This window comes from Perca fluviatilis, chromosome 24 (assembly GCF_010015445.1).
Source record: "Perca fluviatilis chromosome 24, GENO_Pfluv_1.0, whole genome shotgun sequence".
NCBI classification, from domain to species: Eukaryota; Metazoa; Chordata; class Actinopteri; order Perciformes; family Percidae; genus Perca; species Perca fluviatilis.
This window is the reverse complement of record NC_053135.1, coordinates 3150949-3176246: the sequence shown is the minus strand read 5'-3', so window position 1 is coordinate 3176246 and position 25298 is coordinate 3150949. Positions and strand designations below refer to the sequence as shown.

At 43.1% G+C, this 25298-nt stretch overlaps 1 protein-coding gene across 14 annotated transcripts in view; it reads left to right on the top strand.

Moving 5' to 3' along the window:
* Window positions 1-25298, top strand: part of pou3f3b (POU class 3 homeobox 3b) — a 184433-nt gene that overhangs the window by 10893 nt on the left and 148242 nt on the right. For 12 of the 14 annotated variants that reach the window (XR_005638405.1, XR_005638401.1, XR_005638397.1 and 9 more), the window contains 2 exons: window positions 3042-3110; window positions 3345-3452. The gene's annotated coding sequence lies outside the window, so the exon portion shown is untranslated. Of the gene's footprint in view, window positions 1-1758; window positions 1871-2842; window positions 2881-3041; window positions 3111-3344; window positions 3453-25298 lie in introns of those variants that run through there. The other 2 variants (XR_005638398.1, XR_005638407.1) reach the window with 2 other exon arrangements.

Sequence of the window (25298 nt, the reverse complement as noted above, 5' to 3'; positions counted from 1 at the left end):
TGACAAGTAGGTAAAGTGTTGATTAGCATATCGCACTTAGGTTGACAACGTGTGCTCCAGTACAGAAAACTGCAACTCAGGACATCTTATGTCAGCATCTGCATATTCTTAGACCTAACAACAAATTATTTTACCAGAACTACCTGTGCCGTGACAATACACAAAAAAATACCTTTGCTCCATCCCTATTTGGATATTTGGATTGTATGTCAAAAGTCCCTTTTTTGCTCTCTTTTTAGCAGTCAAAAAGAATGGCTTGGAAAGAACTAACTCCAAATGTACAGGCAGTTTACGGTGCCTACTTCTATAGCTTAACCAGTACATAAATAAATAAAACATGCAGGGCATTTAACGGCCTGATCTAATTGGTCTATTCTGTTTTTTTCTTGGTCTTTGTACAAGTTTGCCTTAGTTGTCTGTTTGATTTGGGAAACATTTGGGGGTCTTGTGTATCTTCACCATTTGGCTGTCCCATGCATTGTTATATGCATACTGTAATCCTCTCACTTCATATCTGTGAGAACTCCTGAACATATATTCTTGTATTGAAATTTCCATAAATAAATCGTACATAAAAAAAAAAAATGCTTCCATCTGGGTGGTGGTTTAGTTTGGTAACATATAAAAGCAAAAGGAGTAGGTAGGAGAAAGTGAGAGCTGTATAGGTCTTTAAAGTACGTGCACATGGCTATTTCCTGGAGGCAGTATCAATAGAAAAGACACATCTTTGGCCAGCACTAGATTGAGCGACAGGTACACACAGAGCTGACTGACATCCACTGTCACTTGGCAGTATGGGCACATGAAGAGATGTTGTATCTGAAATCTGAGTCTGATAATCATACAAGTAGTGTGGGTGCTGTGGTAACTCTTGTAGAATCAGTCTTCACTTCATCACGCTGTGGTATGTATCATTTTTGCTTTGTTTACTGTGAGGCAGCAAGCAGTAAGGTATAAGGAGTCACAAAAACTAGCAAATTAAACGGTTTACAAAGAAAAACGATTTCATGAAAGAGGTCAATGAACAGAACGTAAATAGAGCTCTTAACGCAACAAACTCAACGTACAACTGACCTTACCAGGGTTTCCGCGGAAGTATTGTGTTCTAGGTCTTCAATAATTTCAAACAGGTCCTAATTATCCTACGTCCATGTAACGCTGCCTCTAATGCTCATTGAAATGTTTCTGTTTAATTCTGTGGTGTTGTACTTCTTTCTTTCGCTCATCCAAATATTATTTGCTGTATATGTACAGATTATTATTACTCCGTGTCACATACAATTTTAATACATTGATTTACTTTGCAAGTACTTTTGTGAGTCATTTCGTTGTTCTTTTATGTCGTGATATAGGTCTTAAATTTGAGATATGTCTTCTCTTGTTTAGTGGGAGTGTCTCTGGTTTATTGGTTGTTATCCAAGTGATACCCAATCAGCAGAGACGTTTCTGTAAACTCGTGGTTTAAAAAGGCAGAGCGCTTGCGCACACAACAGTGCGTTCAACGCACCCCATTTCAGTGAAAAACCAAACGTGTTGCTACGTTTTGTCGGGGCTGAACGTGGCCCAGGTTTTGACACACAGTGGAAACTTTACCATAAAACATTACTAATTAAACTAAAATCAAAAACAAAACACTTGATCCAAAAAATTTAAACTTAACGTTAAACATAAACCAAAACAAAAATACTCAGTAGAATGTAAATCAAGTGACAAGATATCTAAAGAAAGAAGGACGCTCCCCCATGACATGACGAGTAGTGGAAGTGTCCAATTTGGCTTCAGCCCTGTAAAGCAGCTCTTGCTCCAGGTGCTAACCTTTTGCCCAGCAGACCGCATGGAGCCATTCCAGAGAGTGGAACCTTCAACACCGGTGAGCTCCAAAGAAATCAAGTTCATAAGAAAGAGACAAGACAATCCAAAAGTAACTAGATGTGTGCGCTGCAAAAGATACCCTGGTACCATCAACTAAATAAAGCATTTGTATGTGAAACAAACACTACGTTTCCTGTAAATTCTTAAATGAATGTTTGAAACAAAAGCCTGTATGTATAGCGTGTCTGAGAAATCATATGAACCAGTCTTAACCCTTGTGTTGACTTCGGGTCAAATTGACCCGTTTTTAGAAAATGTCAGAAAATATGGGACGTAGAAATAAGCGCTCAAAATGTGTAGAAGAAAAATTACAATTTAAAACGTTGGAAAAAGCAAAAACAAACTGAAATTTTTTTTTCAAAAAAAACAAACTGGAAGACAACACAAGGGTTAAGATAAAAGTGTGAGTGCAAGAGGTTCCCACTTATTGAGCGTGGCCATCACATTCACATTGAATGCACACGTAGCATTTAGTTGCAGCTAGAGTTTGGAGCTCCCCTATCAATCCTGCTTTGTTGGTTCTGACCAATTAGCGCACCTGTGGTATATAGGGAAAGTCATGCCTGGGCTAGCTTTTGCTGGCCATGTCAGGTAAATGGACAAAATAAGGCCTTAAGTCTTACATTTTGTTCACAAAAGGTCTAACATTTGTGTTGTCCTTTCATAAGATTAAATAGCTCCATTGTTTCGTCACAAAGTATGTATGTATTGAATAGTACAATAACCTGTCTTATGTTCAAGTACTTGGTAAACAATTTTTTTTATAGCCTAAAATCCTTTTCTGATATATCCTACATACTTTTGCCAGTATGTTCATGAAGTTGGTATTAAATTGAATTCTTTCTAAGATTATTTTTTGGGGTTTTTCCCTTTTCATTATATAGTGACATTGGATAGACATGAAAGGAGGAGAGAGATTGGGGATGACACGCAGAAAAGGGCAGCAGGTCGGATTCGAACCCACGCCACGGCAGTACTCGGCCAACATGGGGCGAATGCTCTTACTGGGTGAGCTAGAGGCTGCCCCAGTAGTCATGCATTATGGGAAGTGTAGGTCCAGTGTATTTCAGACTTGACTCTGGAATGACGTTTAGCTTCAGCATGAGGCCAGAAAAGGCTGAGAAATCCAGATCTTAGGGCTGTAAAGTAACTCTCCTCTCTTTTTACAGCCACTGTTGATTTACCATGATCTGCTACCATGGAGCTGCTGCTGAACGTGTCAACAAATGTGTCTGTGTGTAAGTATCTGGTGCTGTCGGTAAGATGCACAAAGACAGTAAAAGGATATATAGATGCAAAAATAATGCACTCTTTCATCTGAAATGTGTTTCTAAAAGTCTTATTTGTGCCTTTTCCTTAACTAACATGCTTATGTTTATTATAATGCAATGTCATGTCTGTTTTTTTTCTTTTTTTTGTTTTGTTCTGCCTGGTCTGTGTACATTCCCCATCACTCTCTTTGTCTCTGGCAGCTTCTCCAACTGTCTCCTCACGTCCATCACGCGTCTATAGAAGTCCACCTTCCTGCTCACCCATCAACATGCCAACAGACAGCCGAGGATGGCACTCCCTTTGATATGGTAAAGCAATATTGTACTTCATCTATCTTTTTATCTGCCCATTTGTGAAAGAGATGCCATTAGCGGAGTATTGTTGTGCTCCTCCAGCGGGGGGAAAATAAAATAATTCTCCAAAAGGATAGTCAGTGGCCGCCTGCATCCTGCAACGCCTCATTAGTGCATTGCCTTTCGAACAAACGTATCAACAATGTTCTGAGCTAATAAGCTTTTATATTCCCAGGCTATATGATGTAGAAAGAGGCAGAGCTGAAGGTCACGGGTGCGTTTGAACGCATCAAGTGGCTCCGTGAGGGAATGATTAATCTGGAATTATTGCTGCGCTTCGCTCTAGAGAGTTGGCTATTGATGTGTGCGGATGAAATGGCTTCCTCAAGAGGGGAGATTTATGGAGCTTTGGAGGTGTCGCGTTTTCGCTTTTGTCAGCTGGACACGGGCTCTTCTCTCTGCAGCTCACATGCAACTTTTTTTGGTGCACACGCATGAGTGGCAAAGGGAGCGTTTCCTGTAACCGAAACATTGTGGGGTTGACTTCTACGTATATAGAATGGATTACAATATATGTATGCCTGGTTTTTATTCAGTTTTACAATTATTTTAAGGTTATTTATTTATCCATATGGTTTTAGTGTGGAAATGTGTGGTGTCTTTGAGCTGCGGGACATCTGAATTTCCCTATGGGGATGAATAAAGTATTCTGTCGATCGATCTATCGATCGATCGCAGTCGAGATGTACTTTAAAGGAACACTCCACCCTAAAATACAAGAATTATTAGTAAGACCACAGTGAATATTGGCATTTCTGGTAGGACTGTACAATATATCGTTTTTCTATCGTCATTGCGATATCAACTGGCGCAATAAACACATCGCAAAAGCCTGCCCTAATTTCTGGGTCCATTTTGCTGTTGTACCTTTCATGTTTCTCTACTTAACTACCCACATGTAGACCAGTGACATTGCATTATGCAGACAATGTCACTTTAAGACACTTACGATGCAGTATTTTTTCATCCATCAAAACATCATTGGGATTAGATCAAATTTCCCTTAGCTTTAAAGAGCGAGGACGCCTTTCAAAACCCACGGTGTCCACTGATGTTTAACAATCATGGAGGCATTAATCCATCATAGAGGGGCAACAGTTACCCCTCTCTCCGTCAGCTGTCCTTAATTAAATTCCGCTACAACACATGTTGCATATTTGACAGAAGTGCAGCAACATCACTATCACTCTCTCCCCGCCTACGCATTTTTTTTTTTCAGTTACTGTATGTGGTTGGAAAACGTTCCTGTAACCTTACCTAATCACTCCAAAATCTAAGTGTCTAAATGCATGAACCCATGTGGATACACGTAGAGGCACACGTAAACAAACATACATCCAGCATCCCGCTCCAGCCCTCCTGATCATTGATCAGCATTAAAATGCAATAACGAGCGAGGTAACAAACTAATTATCCCAATTAGCTCGCTGTTCATGCACGCGAGCGCGACAGTATTTGTTATCATCCTACTATTCCGAAAGGCGTCCTCTGGGGACTACAGCCTGACACACACAGTCATGACCACTTTCCTGCACAGCATCTGGCCACGCACGATGGGACGCAAGAATCTTTATTCTGTCTTTATAGTTTTGAGATTTTTACCTCAGTGTTTGCATCTCTGCTATCAGGAGCTCTGTTTTCTTGAAGTTGTGCTGGTTTTCAGGCATTCCCCCCGCCTCCCTTGTGTTGATTTCAGTGTTCCTAGTGGGATTGTGGGAGTCGGAGTACTGTCAGGTCTAATTGCCGTGTGGTGTTTGGTAGAGAGACGGGGCCTGATTAGGGAGGAGGTGAGGGAAAACATCATGTCCCCACTCTCTTCTCTCACTGTCTCACCCATTTTCTGTCTTTCCAGCTCCCCCCCCCCTTTTCTACCCTCTTTCTCTGACTCTCTACATGACTACACAGAATGATGGCAGTCCTGCATGGCTCATTAACTGGCAGAGAGAGACGGACAGACACAAAAGGATGGCAGAAGAGAGAGGGGATGTAGAGAGGGCAGCTCACAGACTTCTCAAACACAGGTTACCACGGCGCTCGCCTGGCGTCTGCCGACTACATCAAAGCCGTTAGATGCCAGGCGAGGGGCAACGCGGGCTGCCAAATGAGTTTGGAATATAGAGGGATCAGGAAGAGTAGGTAGTGGGAGGAAGTACTTGCACGGACTAAATGAATTTCATATATTTAATTTCTCTGATTTCCTTTCTAAATCTTTGTCTGTTTCACCCGCCTCTGCTTTTAACTTTTTGAAATGGATGTCAGCGCTCACACTGTAATTAGCCCGTCCAGCAGTCATGATTATAGTCGGTGTAACATTTTAGCAGTCAAGAAGTGTGAGCGATATGACTGAAGGTTTTTGTTGTACAGAATACAAAAAAATGAACTGCATCATAAGAAATGTAAGAATTAGGAGCTTAGTCGACTCCTAACGCTACTGGTCGGCGTTTTATCAAGCATCACCAGATTTCCTGTTCTTGACGAATCAGTGAGTGTATACGTTTTTGTATTTTAACGGGATGGTAGTGGTGGCTCACAGGAAGTATTGACAATGCTAATGATGGTTGCTAACAAATGCTTGACTTCTGGGGAGTTTACAGTCTCTTAAAGACATGAGCATGAGGGGGTTATTCTTGTGAAAATTTGACAAATCTGCTTAACTCAGTGTCCTCTTACGGGCTTTTTCTAAGGCTTTCAACCCCATCTTAAGGTCTTCATCAGTGGATGAATTTTCCTTGGTTGTCATGGAGAATTTTTAGGTGTCGGGTGATTAAAAAGTGGTGGTACATGGAGTGAAGATGAGGGCTGGGTACTGAATTCAATACCTTTTAGGCACCGACCGAATTGCTTTTAAAGTATTGAGTATCAAAAAATGCCCCGTCATTCAATACCCAATTTTAATACCTAAGGAGTAAATCTTATCAGCGTCAGTGAGCCAATCTTCCAAGATCTAATAATGTCTGTGATTGGCTGTCTAACGTTAAATGTCATAGAGACACACAAGAAAAACTGTAGAGACGGGGCTTATGTAGTAGGAGCTGAAAAAGAAATACAAAGATTTATGCCATAATGTCATAATTATTTTTTGTTTCATAACATTGGTATTGAAAGGAACCCTTATCGAAGTCCAAGTATTGATAGATTTTTGAGAGATACCCAGCCCTAATGACTAATGACTTTGAGCCCATCCCAGTCTATGCTGTGATGAATTTTGAGTGATGAACAAAGCATGATGGACGACTGCAGACCAGAAAACAATGTAGCTTTTAAGCAAACGAATGAGAGAAGCCTACATCCAAACTATTTTTCCAAACATCTAGTCAGAATTGTAAAACCCTCAAGAAGGAACTCTGCGCAGCCGATGCTACGCTGTCTTGTTCCATTAGTATCGAATGATCCATATTGAAAGGCTACTGGTAGTTGTTTAATAGGCTTCAAGGTAAGGATGCATTGGAGAGATGAGGCAGCTCTCTGTTCGCTGCTTTGTAAACCTCTTCCTAGATGAGACGAGGCAAGAAAAACCCACAAAGATGGTATCAGCACGCTTCCGAAATAATCATCACAAGATCTTTTCCTCTTTTGAGTCACGGGGTGAAGGATAACGAGAGACAGACAGAGATGGAGAGGGAAGATGGGATGGTTGCAAGAGGAGGAATAAAAAGAAGGGAGAAAGAGCAAGGCCTCACGGACCAAGGGTGAAAGTCTAAATCTTTCATCCTCACTCTGGGTTCAGAAGGAGAGGAGAGTTGTAGGTTGGATTATCGGTGCTAAGCCGCAGTACGAGCTTAACTATACCTCCTCTCCTATGTCCTAGACACAGGCAGGCTGTCTACCTGACTCACTGTCAGACAGAAGAACCTGCAATCATGACTCACTGGCCTCTGAATGGAGGTATTGTGGACCCGAGGGTCATCTCATTTGCCATTTAATTTCCTCCTTGAATAGTATAACACTGTATGAATTCCTCCTGATCATCAACAGCACCATCATCGATCGTCATTGCTATCTAAAAGCAATGATGCACTCAGCATTTGTAGACGCTGCTAAATTTGCCGGATCTGAATTTCTGTGCCGTTATCCGGGGGAGCAGGCAGTGGTGGAATGTAACTAAGTACATCTACTCAAGTACTGTACTCGAGTAATAATGTTAGGTACTTTACTTGATTCTTTTCTTTTCATGCCACTTTCTACTTCTCCTCCGCTACATTTCAGAGAGAAATACTACATTAAACTGACAGCTTTAGTTACTAGTTAATTTTACAAATTAAGATGTTTGCACACAAAACACATGTAGTTTATAAAATACAATGAAAACTTCATGAAAATGAAACTACCCCACAATATAAATGATTAGACCATTAAACACTTAGTTGATTGTCAGAACTTTTTGGATCGTTGACGGTTTTCTAAAATGTGAGGATTTTTCTGCATTGAGTACTTACTTTGAATCCTTTAAGTACGTGTTCTTGATGATACTTACATACTTTTACTTAAGTAACATTTTCAATGCATGATTTTTATTTGTAATGGAGTATTTTTACTATAAGTACTTTTGACTTAAGTGAAAGGATCTGAATACTTCTTCCACCAATGGTTGCGCGTGCGTTCGAACCGGCTGCCACCTCGGCTCCTCGAGCCCCTTCACGTTGACGTCGGCCTGTTATTCAGTTGGGAGATTCAACACGAGTCCAGGAGAAAACACTTGAAACCCTATTAAGCCTGTAGTGGGGGGGCATGTGTGTGCCGGTTGTAAGCCTGCTCTTGTCAACAGGACTGTAGGATGCACACAAGTGCACTGGCTGGATGGAGAGGAAGGGAGAGGGAGATGCTCTGCAAAAAATGCTCGACCTAACAAGCTGTTAAGTCACACGTTCGGTCTTGAAATCAGATTATTCTTTAATCGAGTGATAAAATGTAGGTAATTTCTTTTCTTACCCATGACAATTCAATTTTGTCAGGATTTGTTTTGCCGAAAATGGCAGTTTTAGGGCAATAATGTTCACATATAGCATGAAAAAAAAGCAAATCGTCACATCAGTATTAACGTATTTGTACTTTCTTGAACATATGAAGTGTAAACATTGTGAAAAAAGTGACATTTTCTACCTTTGTTGGCAGGTTTCTTTGCTAGTTTCCAAGAAAAGCACGACTGATACCCAGTGCTGGATTAAATAACTCGAGAGGTTGGATATTTCTTGCAGTGGTGGGAGAGGTTGAGTTGGGGAAGAGATTGCTTGTCAGGGCCCTGATTTTCTGCGTTCTCCGCTGATGACGATAATAATAACCATTCGCAGGAGTGGCAGCAAATGGGGAAGAGAGAGCATAGACGTCCTTTTTAAAGAGGCGTACCCGCAGTTACTTTCTGCAATCAAAACAGATTTCTGAAGACGAGTTGGAGCAGAAAGCACACACACACGCTCGAAGAACACTGCCATAGATTGCAGTGTGCACACATCCTGTTGTTTGCCATCGACGGAGAATATTAGCCTGGTATTTGTGTACAGTAATCAGTAGGCCCTTGACAGACTAGTCTCTAGACAGAGGCATCTGAGGAAAGATTGTCTGGTAATCAGGCTATGCGGTTTAAGGCAGGGGATTTGTGGAATAAAACCTTGTAACTCCAATTATGGCGATTGTTGTGTTTTTAACGTTGCGAGGTGAAGCATCCAGCAGTTGGGAAAGTTTTTTTTTTACATCTTTTAAAGTTTTTTTTTTCATATTTATCTTTCCACCGTATGTGACAACAGTGATATGCAGTTACCTGCAAGGGTGGTTGTATATACTGTAGTGTTTACTGTTTTCCCTCCCCTCCCTGTGTAGTCCACATGTCACCAATCATCATGGAAATAACACCCAATCATCTGTCAAGCAGCAAAGAATGTTGGTTTATACCTAAGTGTATGCTATGTATTGCACGTGTATGTATGTGTATTCACATGTGTGTGTGTGTGTGTGTGTGTGTGTGTGTGTGTGCTACTAACTGTACACCACAAACTGTATTACTGCATTTTACTTTCACGCTGTTGCCTTCAGATACTTACTCTCGTCTCCACTCCCAGATTCCTCCTCATCATCTTGATTTTTTTCTTTCTTTCTACCCCCATCTTGTCATATGCGTGATCACTCCCTCCCCCTCTCTCCTCCTTACTCTGCATCCCTCTCCTCCCACTATTCCCCCTCGACGCTTTTAATCTTGGGTTGATGATACTTGGTGGAAGCACTTAAGTTTCTGTGCCAGGTGTCTCCCTGTGCTTACCATCCCAGGCTTTGCTCCTCATTTCTATGGCTCCCTCCCCTGACTCCTGAACAAACACACACACACACACACACACACACACACACACACACACACACACACACACACACACACAGTGTGTGCACATATAGCTACTGGCTGTTTGCTCTATATACAAATACATGCACAGGTACAGTACATGCGCACAAACATTCAGAAGATATCTGCATGCCTTAAAACATGCAAACAGCAAGCTTTTGCACACAAGCCTTTTCTAAAACACACACTCATATCCCTAAGATATTATCATATTCAAGTCTCTACATTTTATTATACCCACATCCTGCCATATTTTGCTTTTATGAAGTTGATTGTCTGTAATTGAGTCCTAAAAACTTTTATTTTGAACAAAACAAAGAAGAAAAAAACTGCCAGTACTGCAGGAATATTTCAACCAGTCTCCAACAGAAATAAAGTTTTTAAGATTGTTTTTTTTTTTTTTTTTAATTAGTGTCTGGGGGTGTTTTCACACCTGCCTTGTTAAGTTCGGTTGAATCGAACCCTCGAGCGTTTACCCCCTTTGGCGTGAGCAGGTGTGAACACGGCAAAACTAACTCTGGTGTGCATCAGTAGGTTTTCGTTCGTGGTGAGAACTTGATCTGACCTCGATCCGACCCAACTAACAGGTGTACACCGCAAGTTTGAGCTATGCGGCTCCCGTAGTCAGGCGTGCTTTGTAATCTGCGATGCGCCAGAGCATCCAAACTGTAGCAGCTTGCAATTTTTCGGTCACAGAAATATACTGATTCGGAACAGAGCAAACAAGTACAGGTAGGTGTGAAAGCGCCCTGAATCTGAGTCGGGTTGCTGCATTTGCATCGACAAATATGAGCTGGTTTTAGAAAATACTTAAAAATTTGAAGATATTTGCCTGAAAACAGGATGAAATATTGTTACTCCAGTGGCAGATGTTCACTTGTTTTGAGGATAAAAGTTTAAAGGGGTTTAATTAGAGTGTAAGGGGTGTCTTTAAAAACCCATTATTCTCAAAAAGTGTATCTGTGCATTGTAGTATTTGTGATTACAGTGCGCTGAAATGGATAAATCAAAGCTACTGTAACGCTTGCTGAGTCATATGGATCTGCGATTTGCGTCGACTGTACAAAATGCTGTTTACAGCTAACGTATCGTTTTGGAGACTTGGGCGATGTGTGGAGAATTTGTGTGCTGAAAGAGTTTGCTCAGCGTTGCTTTGTTCTTTAAAGACACACGAGAGGAGGAAGGAGGCAGCGGAATGAAAATGGGAGAGAAATAGGGGAGGCGAGGAGAGGCAGAAAGATAAAGCGAGAGATAGCTCTCATGTGTTTATCATATGTTTGTTTGTGTTGCCGCGGGGACCTCCTTTCTTCACCCCCACATTTCCTCTCCCTCTACCTTTTTTTTTCTTTGCTTTTTTTTAAGTCACCGTCTGAATATTTTTCTTTTCCGTCATGTATCTGCCGCCTGTCCAGGCAGCGCTCTATGTTTCGCTCTTGTCTGATGTCTCAATTAAAATTAATGTGTTCAGTCTGCTCAGATAAAGAAGAAAGAGGAGGAAAAAGCCTTTCCAGGAACAATGGCAGCTTCTTGCATATTGGTTACCAATCCTTCCTTGTCTGGGCCCACGCTAATGCTTCACAATATTGACAGCTCTAATGGCACAGCTCCTCTAAAGCGCTGAAACTGAGGGCCAAAAGGAACCACGGCGTGCGTATTGGATTGCATACTGATTTCAGGTGGATTTTATTGTGAAAGGGATTGCCTGAAGTTTAACTCAGTTCTGAGGCAGCAGCACCATCGCCTTCCTCAGTGTGGGGTAATCAGACAGACCGAAGGATGCAGGTTGTGTGTGGTCATCCACACACACACACACACACACACACACACACACACACACACACACACACACACACACACACACACACACACACACACACACACACCTCTGTGCTCCATCCTCCTTCCCATGTTTCCTTGTCCTTGAGACGTCTTAATCCCTGGGCTTGGCGGTGGCGCTCCTCTGGCCCTTCATCAGGACAGAATGCTGGTGTCAGCACTGCCGTTCCCTTCCTCCTCCCCCTCTTCCTTTCCCGCCCTCCTCCACCTTTGCCTTTATCTGTCGCTTCTTCCAAAGATGCTCTCTCCATCTCCGGTACCACAGGGGTCAACTTGGTGGAGGAAAAGGCGCAGGAGGGAAAGAGGGGGGAAGGTAGGTAAAAGAAAGGAGGGAGGGGGAGCACCTGACTCAGAGGCAGAAAGATAATTTCGGCCCGAGCGGCTCTGTTTAAGGTTGAATCCTGATTTGCATTTCAAAAGCGGCGGCCGGCCGTGTTGCCACCTCAGGGACGCCGTCGGACCAACTGGCGTGTCATTTAATGTCAGCCGGCACAGTGCCTTGATGAAATTAATAGAGCAGCCTGTGATTGATAACGGCACCGTTCGTCAACTCCGCCGTCGTGACCATCCGCCTGTCGTCTCCCACGAGCCCAGGTGTCCGCCACAGCACTTTCAAAGATCCCATCAGCCCCTTCGCCTCTCGCACCGCCTTCATCTGAACGCTCCTGATCTCCTAGCGGCGTCTTAGCGAAGAGATCATCTTCTGTTCGCCAACAGGACGATGTAGAAAAATGATCTGAGTGCTGTGGGGCTTTAAGGTAACCAGGGTAACCCCAGCTGCTGTCATGGCTGGATTACCTACTGTGGAGGAAGCGAACGTGCCTTAAGGCGCCAGATGACCAAGAGCCCTGAAAGCTCCAGCTTTGCATGTAAAGAAATTTGTCATATCTCCCTGTACAGAGAAAATGATGTGAGTCTAGAGAAAAGAGATCCTGAAAACCTACAGAAACAGAAAGCATGAACGAGCTCCTGGGCAACGTGATGCCAGGACTATCAGAGTGACTACAAGTCTCTCTTGTAAACTTACTGGGTTAGGATGAGTTCTTGTATGGTGAATGAAAGGCTTGATATGACGAAGTAGGTCATCCAATCAAATCGAAGCATCGACGTCAATGCTGCTGCCAGTTCTGCTGTTGTTTATCTTTTTCTTCTTCTTCTAGTCCGTAGAAAGAGCAAAGTCGGTAGCCTTTGCTCATTAGCGCCACCTCTGTTCAGGAGAAGACTGCAACTAGTGTCGCGACCACCAGCGCGGGTAAAAATAGTTTCCATGACATCACATTTGCGAGTGCCAGCTGGGCTGCGGCTACTGTATAACTGCCTTAACTAAGCGTACGAGCGTGGCTGTGTCAGGGAAAAGCGAGTCCGGGAGCCTGAGACAGGAATGGTGTCACGCACGCAGCGCACTCTTTTTGTTTTTGCGGTTATTAGAGCTGGGCAATATATCGATATTATATTGATATCATGATATGAGACTAGATATCGTCTTATATTTTGGATATCGTAATATGGCATAAGTGTTGTCTTTTCCTGGTTTTAAAGGCTGCATTATGGTAAAGATGTCATTTTCTGAACTTATCTAACTGTTCTATTATTTGCTTTTACCCACTTAGTCATTATATCCACATTACTGATTATTTATCAAAAATCTCATTGTGTAAATATTTTGTGAAAGCACCAATAGTCAACACTACAATATCGTTGTGGTATCGATAGCGAGGTATTTGGTCAAAAATATCGTGATATTTGATTTTCTCCATATCACCCAGCCCTAGCAGTTATCAAATTGCACAGAGTGACATCACAATTGCGATTTAGATTAATCACGTGGCTCTATACTTTGAGAAATATTTATTCAATTTGTAACTTTGCTTGCATACTCACATTTAAATAGAAAGTAAAAGGCTTGCATGTGCAAATGCAATGTAAGCCCAACCAACTCATGCCTAGGCAGAAACTTTGTCACTTGTGCTTTGTCACTGGGATCGGATGCTGAGTCCCATTGAGATGAGTAGAATCCCTTCAACCTATAACTACTGTAAAGCCCAACCCCGTAATTCTGGATGTCAGCCACAACAGTGTCTCCTGCTGCCGACGGTTTCCCCCTAATACCCAGAGTGTTTTGCAGCGATTTAAAAAAAAAAAAAAAAAAAAAATAAATAAATATGAACGTAAAAGCCCAGAGAGTAGCGAGCTGAGGCCGTCAGGAAAAGAGGGAGAGTCGGAGACGGAGAGGCCCAGCGGGTGGTGTCAGTGCTGGACAGGGATGAAGCCGTTAGCTCCCACTAATGGATGTCCTGATCCTAGAGGTTGGTGGTCACCAGGGTCAGACTCGGCACACATTACACCTTCCAGACACACCTCCCAGGCCTCTGAGTGTGGACAGAAGTGTGTGTGAGATGAAGGAAGGGACAGAAAAAGACAAAGAGCTGGAGGGAGTGGAAAGCGGCAGTAAGTAGGGTTGGGTACCTTTCGCATCTGAACCAATACCAGCATCAATACCGGTATCTCAAATTCGGTTCTGGTACCCAACGGTACTTTTTTCGGTACTTTCCCCTCTGTCTGTTACAAAAAACAAAATTCAGTTGTAAAAATAATTCCAAACCTATTTATCTGAACATTCTGTTATTCAGAATATTTTACACTGACAGAAATTAAATAAAAATAAAACCCCTCCCTCTCTCCTCCCAAACCTGTCCCTACAACCTATTCAATTGAATAATTATTAAACTTGTATTCTTGTATTTGTATATTCTTTTTTTTTTAGCCTGTTTTATTTTCATCATTACCGTTTTTAATTTCTCTTTAATGATTTATGTAAAGCTCTTTGAATTGCCTTGTTGCTGAAAGGTGCTGTAGAAATAAAGTTTCCTTGCCTTACAACCTCAGCCTGTCAGTCAGTCCCCAGGGCACAGAACCCACTGTTGTGCCCGCTTGTCTTACAGGAAGTGTAACGTCAACAGCACCGCGACCGCTTTCGCCTCGCCATTAATATCATATCGCAGCGATCGCTGTCTGCGTGAAGTTTTGAAAAACTGTAACCACACTTGAAACCACTTTATCGGCATCGCCAACATCGTGACTTCAACAAAACTGCAGACCTGACGACGTAGTTTGCGCCGTCTGCACCTCCTCTGTGTGTGTGTGTGTGTGTGTGCGTGTGCGTGCGTGTGTGCGTGACCTCTGCTCTCTATCAACATGCAGAGAGGACAGATAAGCTGTCGGATTTTACGTGAACCAATACTCTGTAGTACCGATGTGATTCGGTCGGTACCGGTAAAAGTCCCGGGTTCGGTACCCAACCCTAGCAGTAAGAGAGGGGTGTTTTCAAACGAGAGGCTGAGGGAAGAGAGATGAGAGCGAGAGATCTGCTTGTTCTGGAATGACTTGATAGGTTGTCAGTCTTAATCTCTGGGTGTTGTGGAGGAGCGGGTGGGTGGGTGGGTGGGAGGGGTTGAGGCGCCCAGTAATCTCCTTTCCAAGCAACGGACACAGCTCGCCGTTTCCCAGCCCGCATTCAATTCCACAGGCCTCTCCAATCCCCTCTGTAAGAGCACGTTATTTTGCACACCTCTCTTTTCTAAAGCGTGCACTTGAAAAGACAAAACAAGAGGTAGACGAAAGGGTGATTCACATCCTTCTTTCTGCATTCTCTTTTTTCCCTTTCTCTCATTCACTCATTTACATCAGCCATTATCGGTGTATATTGAAAGCGGCGAGATAAAGGGAGCGGGAGAAAAAAAAAACAAGTGCCAGGAGAAAGGGGAAAAAAAAGAACAATAAAAGGAGGCAGAGGAGGCGCAGCAACGTTTGAATCAATTACATCCTAAAGAATCTTTCATTTGCATCCGTATCTGTTCAAAACCCGAACAAATGCCAGATGCCTTTGTGTGTCCAGTTATTTATAGTGGGTGTTTTTTCCTCTCGTAATTGTGCAGGAAATATCAAATTTGCATAGAGTGATTATTGTTGATTGTTTATCTAGCCGTCAGGACGTTTCAATATTCGAAGGATGACAGGTTGTCAAGTACTTAAAACTCATTTATTTGGGGAAATTTGCATGTAATTTGGCGGTAATGAGGGGGGTGTCTGTGGTCATGGATTAGATGCCGGAGATGCTGCAGGGGAAAGAGGGATTCTGTCTGACTGGCATTCCTCCACTTGAAACGCACGCTTATCATCGCCTCGGCTGCCGGGGTGATGCTAATGCTACCTAGCGCCGCACACCCAAAACAACAGAGGATTGTGTACAAGCGCTTGCCATAGCTGTGGACTTAATAACAGAAGCAGGAGCGAGCCAGCAGCGCAGCGCTACACAGGAAGAATTGTGTTGAGCGCTGTTCTGTCGCCCTGCAGGCCCGCTTTCTGAGGCGAATAAGACACGCTTGTAAACAGAGTAGTTGCAGTATTTCTCAGCACAGCAGATGCTAACTTGTCTTGCACAAGCATGTGTTTTCATATACTGTAAATTCTCAAATACTAGGCCGGTTTCAAAATAAAGTCTAGGAGTCTCAAATGATAAACAAAGCTAATAACAGCCAGGTTAAAACATGAAGGGGGAGTGAAATTACATCGACTATAATGGTGCACATTCAGCATAATATACAAATACAGAATACGGTTTCCCCCAATAAATAATTCCATTTGTTTCTACTTTGCCTTTTTTTTTTTTTTTAAATCGGTTATCTCAACACGTCCCTAAGATGTTTCAAACTGAAAGCCTACAAGCATAATTAAGGGCTATGCCCTTTGAGCTTCTAGAGGATGTTTTTTGTGTGTAACGTGTGCAGGAACTGTTGAGCTTCATTGACAGAGGAGAAGATGGCAACTAATCATAAGATGGGAACAGTATTTCTTTTTACAAAGAGCAGCAGCAGTATGACATGGCTACATTGTTAGAATTAATGGTGGAAATGCACATTATCCTTTTATCAAGCCAACGAGTAAACCATGGAGGATGTGTTAATAGATTTAAAGGGGACTTATTATGCAATTTTTCTGGTTCGTACTATGTTGGGTTTTCTACTAGAATATGTTTACATGCTTTACTTTAAAACTTATTTTTTTCTTATACTATGTCTCTATGGGTTAGGGTTAGGGGGTTTTCACCGCATTCACCGTCTTTCTAAAACACTCGGTTTTAGCACCTGTCTCTTTAAGCCGCCCTCCGAAAAAGCCCAGTCTGCTCTCATTGGTCAGCCTTTCCGGGTCTTTCTGCATCTGCACTCTCCCGGGCACTCTGCACTGTCATTGCAGCCGTGGAATGCTTTAACGGCACTGTAGCGGCTCTCTCTACCTAATACCTAATACATAGTATAGTTGTGACATCACAATTGTACAGAAGTCCTGACGGCTCGTTTAAAGGCACAGTTTCTGAATGCGGGCTGTGTTGATTTTCTCTGCATTTAGCATTTTGATACTTTCACAGTATTCATATAGCATCTCAAGAGATCAAAGGATTTTTACAACATTGGACCTTTAAGTTCATTTACAACGTTAAACAAACAAAATCCTACTTTTCTGTATAGCATATATTGTTTCTTGAGTTGCACTTGTTTTCCGCTCGGATGGATAAATCACCTAAATTGAAATAAAAACAATCGTAGAACAGTTGGTCTCCCCGATCACAACAACCACAGAGCAGACCCCACCCATTCCTGCAACGTGGCCGAGAGAAGTGGGCTACCAGTGGGCTTTTTGTGTGCTCAGTTTGTTGCTGTTGACTGCATTGTCTTTCATTATCAGTCCTTGGCTTCATCTTTCATTTAGCAAGGTACTGGACGTGGTGTGCTAATGAGTAAACATAGCTGGGGGCGACTGTGGAAACGCACACACAGAAGCCCGACTTTGATGAGTCGCTTGTTTGTTTATCTCCGCTTGAATTTCAATATTCCAGCGCTCTCTTTCACCTGTCACAGAGAAGTTCCTTGAGAGGACGGGCAGTCTCTGGCTGGGATGAGATATGAGCCCGGGCTTCACACCACACAGCAGTGCATGAAACTTTGAGCGCGCGTTAAAACATTCAGCGTGTTTACCCTGAGCCCAAGGTCATCTTCAAAAAGAAGACTCGGCAAAGCGAGCCCTTAGTTCTCAGCTCACAGACTCACTGAGTGATTGGCTGACTCACTCGCAGCGAAAAACACAGAAGAAAGTGCTCGCCGCCACCCACAAAAGCAACTCCCACACCTCTGTGACTCACTCAGTCACCTCAGCTGCAGGGTTAAACGCTCACTGTATTCCCCTCTTAAATATAGATCTATCCCGGAGCCGGGGCCATAGCCTGTGCCAATACGAGCCACTTGGTGGATGTTTCTACTATATGCATGTGTGCCACAATACGAGCCACTTGGCGGATGTATCTACTGTATGCGTGTGTGTGTGTGTGTGTGTGTGTGTGTGTGTGTGTGTGTGTGTGTGTGTGTGTGTGTGTGTGTGTGTGTGTGTGTGTGTGTGTGTGTGTGTGTGTGTGTGTGTGTGTGTGCGCGCCACTCTCACTAATGTGCATATATCTCTACGCGAGTGAGTGTGCATGCATGTTCGTGTGACTTTTTTTAAAAGGGTGAGTGAGGATAATCGGCCCCCAGCACACCGGACTAAAAGGCCGGGTCAGAGTTTTAAAGAGAAGCTATGTATTTCTCATCCCTGGATAACGGCGATGAAGTGGGCCCTTGTGACTCAACCTGAGAGCATGAAAAGGGCCTCAGAGGGGACCCACCATCGCCGGCCCTCTCTTCATTGTCCTAACGGCTGCCTGAGCTCTCTTCTCCCAGCCGCGGCGAAGCGAGGCGAGAGAAAGGAGTGGAGTGGTGGAGGGCTCTCAGTGCTTTACCTACCCAGCAGCCACTCTCCGCCATTAAAGCCCAGGTAATGTCCCCTGTTCAGCGTAGTAATATTTCAAAGAACACCAACCTTGGGGTGTGTGTGTGTGTGTGTGTGTGTGTTTGCGCGAGGCCTGTTATAGTGTGCCATTTTTGCAGTGAAACTATTGACTGTGGTTGAAGTGGCCACTGGTTAATCTTTACTCTGGAGTCAGTCACTATTATGTGGCCAACTCTTTGTTTACAGACCACATTACTTTCCATATGTAACAGGGCAGAAAGGTCATAAACTCATAACAGAATGTCAGCTATAAAGCTGCAGGGTTCGCAGTTTACTTTTGCTCTGCTCACAGGTGCAGTTCAGACACAGTTTGGTATGCGTTTTTGAATTATTATTACAATCTCGAAGATCTTTTTTTTTTTTTCTTTGGTGGCACCTATGACAATAAGCGGTAATTGCAGCTGTGTTTTTGGATCTCCCGTTCACTTGTTTTTTAAGTTGAATCATCTGTAGTCATTGCTCTCTTCTTCGTTTCTTTACTTGCAATGCTAACAGATCAGAAAAAACAGTACGGCTTCCCTCTCTGGCGGACCAATCACTGCTGGGTGATGGAACAACACTGTGTGTGCCACTTGTGATTTTTCCCAGGAATGTCACCACAGACTCCCAGTTCGTAATCCTGCAAATGCCATCCGTGGGCCATAGGCTCAGTCACCCTTGAGTTATCTCATTTGGCAATAGATAGTGACTTAACAGACATTTATTTACATGAAAACTTACTTCAAGAATATTACTTTAAATGTATTTGATTGGTAATACAAGTAATGTTAGGGCACTCAGCTGATTTTATGCATCAAGTTCAGTTAAGTCATGAGGAGTTCTAGTCATCCTGTGAAAGCAGTTGTAAAATGTCGTCTGTGGCGCTGGATGAGCTTTTTCAAGTTTCAAGCAGTTAGTATAATATCAGGTCTGGGCTTGGAGACCACATCAGTTTGTAATGCAAATGAAAGTGTGGCATTTGAAAGACATGCAATTAGGGCTGGGCGATATGGAGAAAATCAAATATCACGATATTTTGGACCAAATACCTCGATATTGATACCACAACGATATTGTAGTGTTGACTATTGGTGCTTTCACAAAATATTTACACAATGAGATTTTTGATAAATAATCAGCAGTAATGGAGATCTAATAACTAAGTGGGGAAAGGCAAATAATATAACAGTTACAACAGTCTGGTAAGTTGAGAAAATGACTTCACTTTACTGTAATGCAGCCTTTAAAACCAGGAAAAGACAAAACTTATGCCACATTACGATATAACGATATCCAAAATCTAAGACAATATCTAGTCTCATATCACGATATCGATAGGATATTCGATATATTGCCCAGCTCTACATGCAATGTAGACATCATTCCTGTCGTGTAACTGTCCAAAAGAACAATGCAGAATGGTATACAGTAGAGTAAATACTGTATGTGTTTATCTAAAGCTTGTGTGTCACTACAGGTTGAGCCGTCTGTGTCTTTGCCATTCATTTGTGTTTTTGGTTAAATAATATTGAAGAATTTTTGTTTGGATTGTCTTAATTCATAATCGGTTTGTCATCTGGTCATTCAATTAAATCTGATTTCAGCACCAGGAGCTGTCCACAGTATGAACTGTTGATCACCATAGGGCTTTAACCTTTGTGTTGTCCTCGGGTCAGATTGACCCGTTTTCAAAGTTTTTTTTTTTTTTTTAACAGAAATATGAATTTCTTATAACCAAATTGGCCAAAAATAACTTGGACAATTCATAATTTCTGCTTTTTTTAGGTATGTCGGGCGCCCGGATGGCTCAGTTGGTAGAGCGGGCGCCCATATATAGAGGTTTGCTCCTCAGCGCAGTGGTCGTGGGTTCGACTCTGACCTGCAGCCCTTTGCTGCATGTCGTTCCCCCCTCTCTCTCTCCTTTCATGTATTCAGCTGTCCTGTCAAATAAACATCTAAAAATGCCCCCCAAAAAATTTGGTATGTCATTTAAATTAAGTTTATTTACCATGACTGCAAAAAGCGTTGAAAAGAGGGACAAAAACAGTAAAAAAAAGCGACACAAATGTCAGAAAAAGTTTCAAAAACAAGCGCGTTTTTCAATGGTGAAGACGATGGTGAAGACAAAACAATGGTTAAATGGGTTGTATGTATGGTAGAGATGCTCACAGGTCTTTGAGCTAGAGTCCAAGTCAAGTTTTAAGTCTTTGAGCTAGAGTCCACATATTTTGCATCCAGTGCTTCTTTTGTTTGGTCCTTGTTGTGCGAGGTTTTATAGCCAAAGCTTCTGAATTGCACAGCAGCTTCCAGCGCAGTCAACAGGTTTGTCATCCCCTCTAACATGTGGCTGCGCGCAGCACATACTTTACGTTTAATATAAACATTCATGAGACATTTCCTAAAAATAAAGATTGTCCACGAGTCACGAATCTCGAGGTCGAGTGTCAAGTCTGAAGTCACCGTGTCTAACTTCAGTGCGACTCGAGTCAGAGTTTCAAGCTCGAGTCCCCATCTCTGATCCATCGTTCCAGATAAAGGAACATATAGGAAATAAGCCAAATGTTTTGTAAAGGACGAGATTTGGCCCATACGTTGCTATTTGCTGTCCACTAATCCGTCTGGTAGATGTTGTGGATGGTTCAGTGTCCTTTAAGTGTGTCCGTATCGCCTTGTATATAAATGAGTAACCAGGTGCTCTAGTGCTGTCCATCCCAGTAGTAACCAGCTATCGAACCCCAGCTCCAACAGAAAATAATGTTATCACTGACTCCATAGTGGAGTTTTTTCTTTAAGAAATGTGATCATTGTTGAGTCAATTTCCTGTTTTCCTTTCTTGTCCTACAGACGCACACAAGGCTATTTGGGCTTTCGTGGGACAGTCAGCCAAGTCAGTGAATGTTGCTACCGGTCCGTCTCGGCGCTCAGCATTACAGCGTTATTAATTCTTATCGCTGTACTTTGTGTTGACAGCAGAGACAGCAAAATATGTAAAAGTTGACATGGCTGACATTGTGACAGGCTGACAGAAATATGAAGTAGAGGTGTATATGTGCTTCACAGATCTATAAATAAGTAGTTTGGATGGGAGCTATAAAGAGTGTGCCCCATTAGTTTTTTTTGTTTTTTTTTCCCCTCTTTTTCTTATTTTCTGGGTTCTATCTTTTTTTATTTTCCTTTTTTTTTTGACAACACCTCCCTTCCTCCCTCCTCAAGCATCTATCTCTCTCTCTGGATGGCTGCCTACCTCTGTGCCTGTGTCTGGGAGTTGGCTGGGGCAGAAATAAACCACAGTAATGGCTTTGCTTTGCTGCTAATCTTGTCATAAGAAGGTGCGGCCCTGAGAGGATAGCTCCTCGCGTGTGATATCCTAATTTAAACATCAAAAGATTCCATCATTAGGAAGCGTGCGTCTAGCCCCAGTTTTCAAGGGAAATTATTACATCTTCCCGCCGCAAAAGTGTAATGCAGGAAGACATTGCTGTCAAGCACACGCGTAGACACACATGCACAAACCTCACCGGACTTGATGTTTGTGCACTTGAAGAAAAACATCATCATTAGCAGCTTTCTCTTGTGATAGACGGAGCGATGACTTTTTGTGTCACAGCCCACCGTGGGCTCTGATGATAGCCTTCATTTGGAGTCGCTGCTTGCCGTTTGAGATTTGAGATGGGGATGGGATCTGGCTAAGTGGGATCCGACCCGCCTTCTGACAGCGTCTCTGGTGGGTCTCCCTGCGCTTCAGAGCCATCACGCTGAATCTGATGCATGTCGTGCAGCAAGGGAGCATCAGGGACTACCACACCTGGTTAATATTGTCATATACTGTGACAGGTGCAAATCCACACAGGAGGGGGGTGTGTGTGTGTGTGTGTGTGTGTGTGTGTGTGTGTGTGTGTGTGTGTGTGTGTGTGTGTGTGTGTGTGTGTGTGTGTGTGTGTGTGTGTGTGTGTGTGTGTGTGTGTGTGTGTGTGTGTGTGTGTGTGTGTGTGTGTGTGTGTGTGTGTGTGTGTGTTGCACAGAATGTATCCTTGGGTAGCAGAGGCATAGCTACAGTGAAAGACACTCAAGTCATGACTTTGCTATTGTTTATGGGACTTTTGGGGCAACCTGGCTTGGGTGGATATTTTATGGGCTGATTCCATTATTCTTTAAACTCTATTTAAAGTTTAAACCTGACTGATCTTTTAGCAGTTTTCAGCAACAACAAAAAAGTCGACACTACCTCCATAACCCCAAACAGTGCTCGGACAAATTAAGTGACTAAAGAGAGACCGAAACCGAATTCAAAAACAAGACTCGAGAAAAGACTAGATGACAACTACTTTTGCTCTGTGTCTGCTGGTCGGGTAAATAGGCAACCGTTTGCTAACACGTCAACTTTATAAATTCAGTGCTGTGGCCCTGTTTGGTTCATGTATTTTGTCTTAAAACTAAGTAAACCACTTAGTACAACTGACCGAAAAGACATTAAATGAAGGGATTCAATATCTTCTATACGCCTGGACATTGAAAATAGAAGTTTATGATTGGTTACCAGCTGTTTTGTAGCAACAGAAAAATGTGTTGGGTCCATATGTAAGAGATTGGACAAAAGAATCCGCACGGTCTTACTTTTAACAAGCTGCGATATCAAAAGTAATTTCTTAATTTGAGACGTTACAGCAATAAAAACTGGCACTTTGAATTCAAGTCTGGAGTTGGTTAATAGGCTGGCAAACTGTTTTGGCTCCCGTAATTTGAGTGTTCACATGGGACGGCACCAGGTGTATGTGATCTATTGCTTCACAGCAGCACTTAACGTCGAATTATTAGTTCGACTGATGATGGATTTAAGAGTGAATCAAGAAATACCATGTTCCATAAGAGAGTGCCATCAAAAGACCAAAGAGGTGTTTGCTCTTTCCGTTTCCCTTTCTACTCTCTTTTAGTCTCTCGCTCTCCTCCTGCGCTGTCTCTGAGTCTGTCTCTCTCTCTCCTCTCTCTCTCTCTCTCCCTTCCTCTTCAGGAATAGTACTACAGTCGGTTTCAGTTGCTGTATGATTTATTCATTGTTGTGTTTTTTTTTCCCCTTCTCCTTGAATGTTTGGTAGAGAGGACAGGAAACTTTGAACCAGAGTACAAAGCTGTGTATATTTGGGTCACACATTTTTCACATCTCGCTCTTCCTCTCTCCTTACTTTGTCTCCCTCACTCTCTTGTCTGGTGACTGGGTCGACTTCTCTCCTCTCCGCCAACGTTTGTCCTTGAAGTGAGAATCAGCGGGGTGCCCCGATCCGAGGGGAGGGCTGGCAGGGAGGAAGCGGGCCTGTGATGAGGGGGAGGGGGGGAGAGAGGAGGCAAACAGGGCAGAGAGGTTGGGAGCTAAATAATGGATGATTTCTTATTGAAATAAAGCCTGGTGGAAACAGAGGGAGGGAGCGAGCGTGTCATTACCTGGGAAACGGAGCAGAATGCTTAATACTAAACGCCGCGCGGCAGATCCAGGCCCCCGGCAAAGCCCTGGCGTGGTTAGTGGCGTCGGCGTTGGCTGGGAATCATCCCCGAGATGTCAAATTCACTGTGATACTGAGCCTGTTTGTTAGGTGTCATCACAAGCAATGCAACACCTAATAGTGTTACGTCATGGCGTCGGTGTGAAAGACTGAGCCAAGCTCCGAGCAGCATTGGCTGTCCCCCCCCCCCCACACACACACACACACCGTGACTTTGACCTAACACCATCACAGCTTGCGCTGATTGACTCAGCAGTCATTATCCCTCCTCCCTCCCACCCCCCCCCCCACCATACCCAGACAAAACTTGTCTGGCCCCAAGCCAAGCCTGTAAAATATGAGCCGACACTGAACCCATGACACCACTTCTTCCCAGATACATTAGCAGCACTTCCCCGAGCCTCACCTTCACCACAGACGGCCCGCCCCCCCCCCTTTAACACAGCGTGCTTTTCAAATCTTGTGCACATAATCAACATAGTCACACCTGAGGGGAAGTTGTATATTTTCCTCCGGTGTGAAAGTTGATAAATAGCTAATTTGGGTGTCAAGAAAGTCAAATGAAAATCTAAGCTCGTGGAGGCATCGGGATCGGACTGATTTGCAGAACGCCAACTTCTTTATGCTGTTCCAGTGTCAAAGTGTGAATGTTCCCCGTGCGCTCGACTGTCGCAATGTTATTTATTTATTTTTTATTTTTTTTGCAAGTTAATTATTCCAGCCCCACATTTTCTGATGATATTTTGAATTATGAATTCAGAAATAAGCAGGAAACGGCAAAACAAAATCAGGCTAACGATGTTAGCTGTAATTAAAATGGAGAAGTAGCAGGCTGCCGTGCTATTGGCTTGGAGAGAGATGTATTAGCCAGGCATATGGTTATGATAATTAATCCCAGGACTACAGAGAAACAAATAAACACACGCTAAACAAACAGAGGGGACCAGCTGAGGGCTGCAGGAATTGGTACTTCTGGGGAGGAACCCAAAAAAGGAAAAAAAACAACCAGATCCTTATCGTCATTGCTGCAAGAGCATGACACACACACACACACACACACACACACACACACACACACACACACACACACACACACACACACACACACACACACACACACACACACACACAGCAAGGAAAGAGGGGCATGATGGAGCAGAAAGCGGAGGAGAAAAGAGACCATGGTCTTTCCTTTTGTAAACTACACAACATTTATATCTTAAGCTGTAGCAGGAAACTTAACCTTTGCAATCATCTGCCACTTTGCACAAATACCATAACATTGAG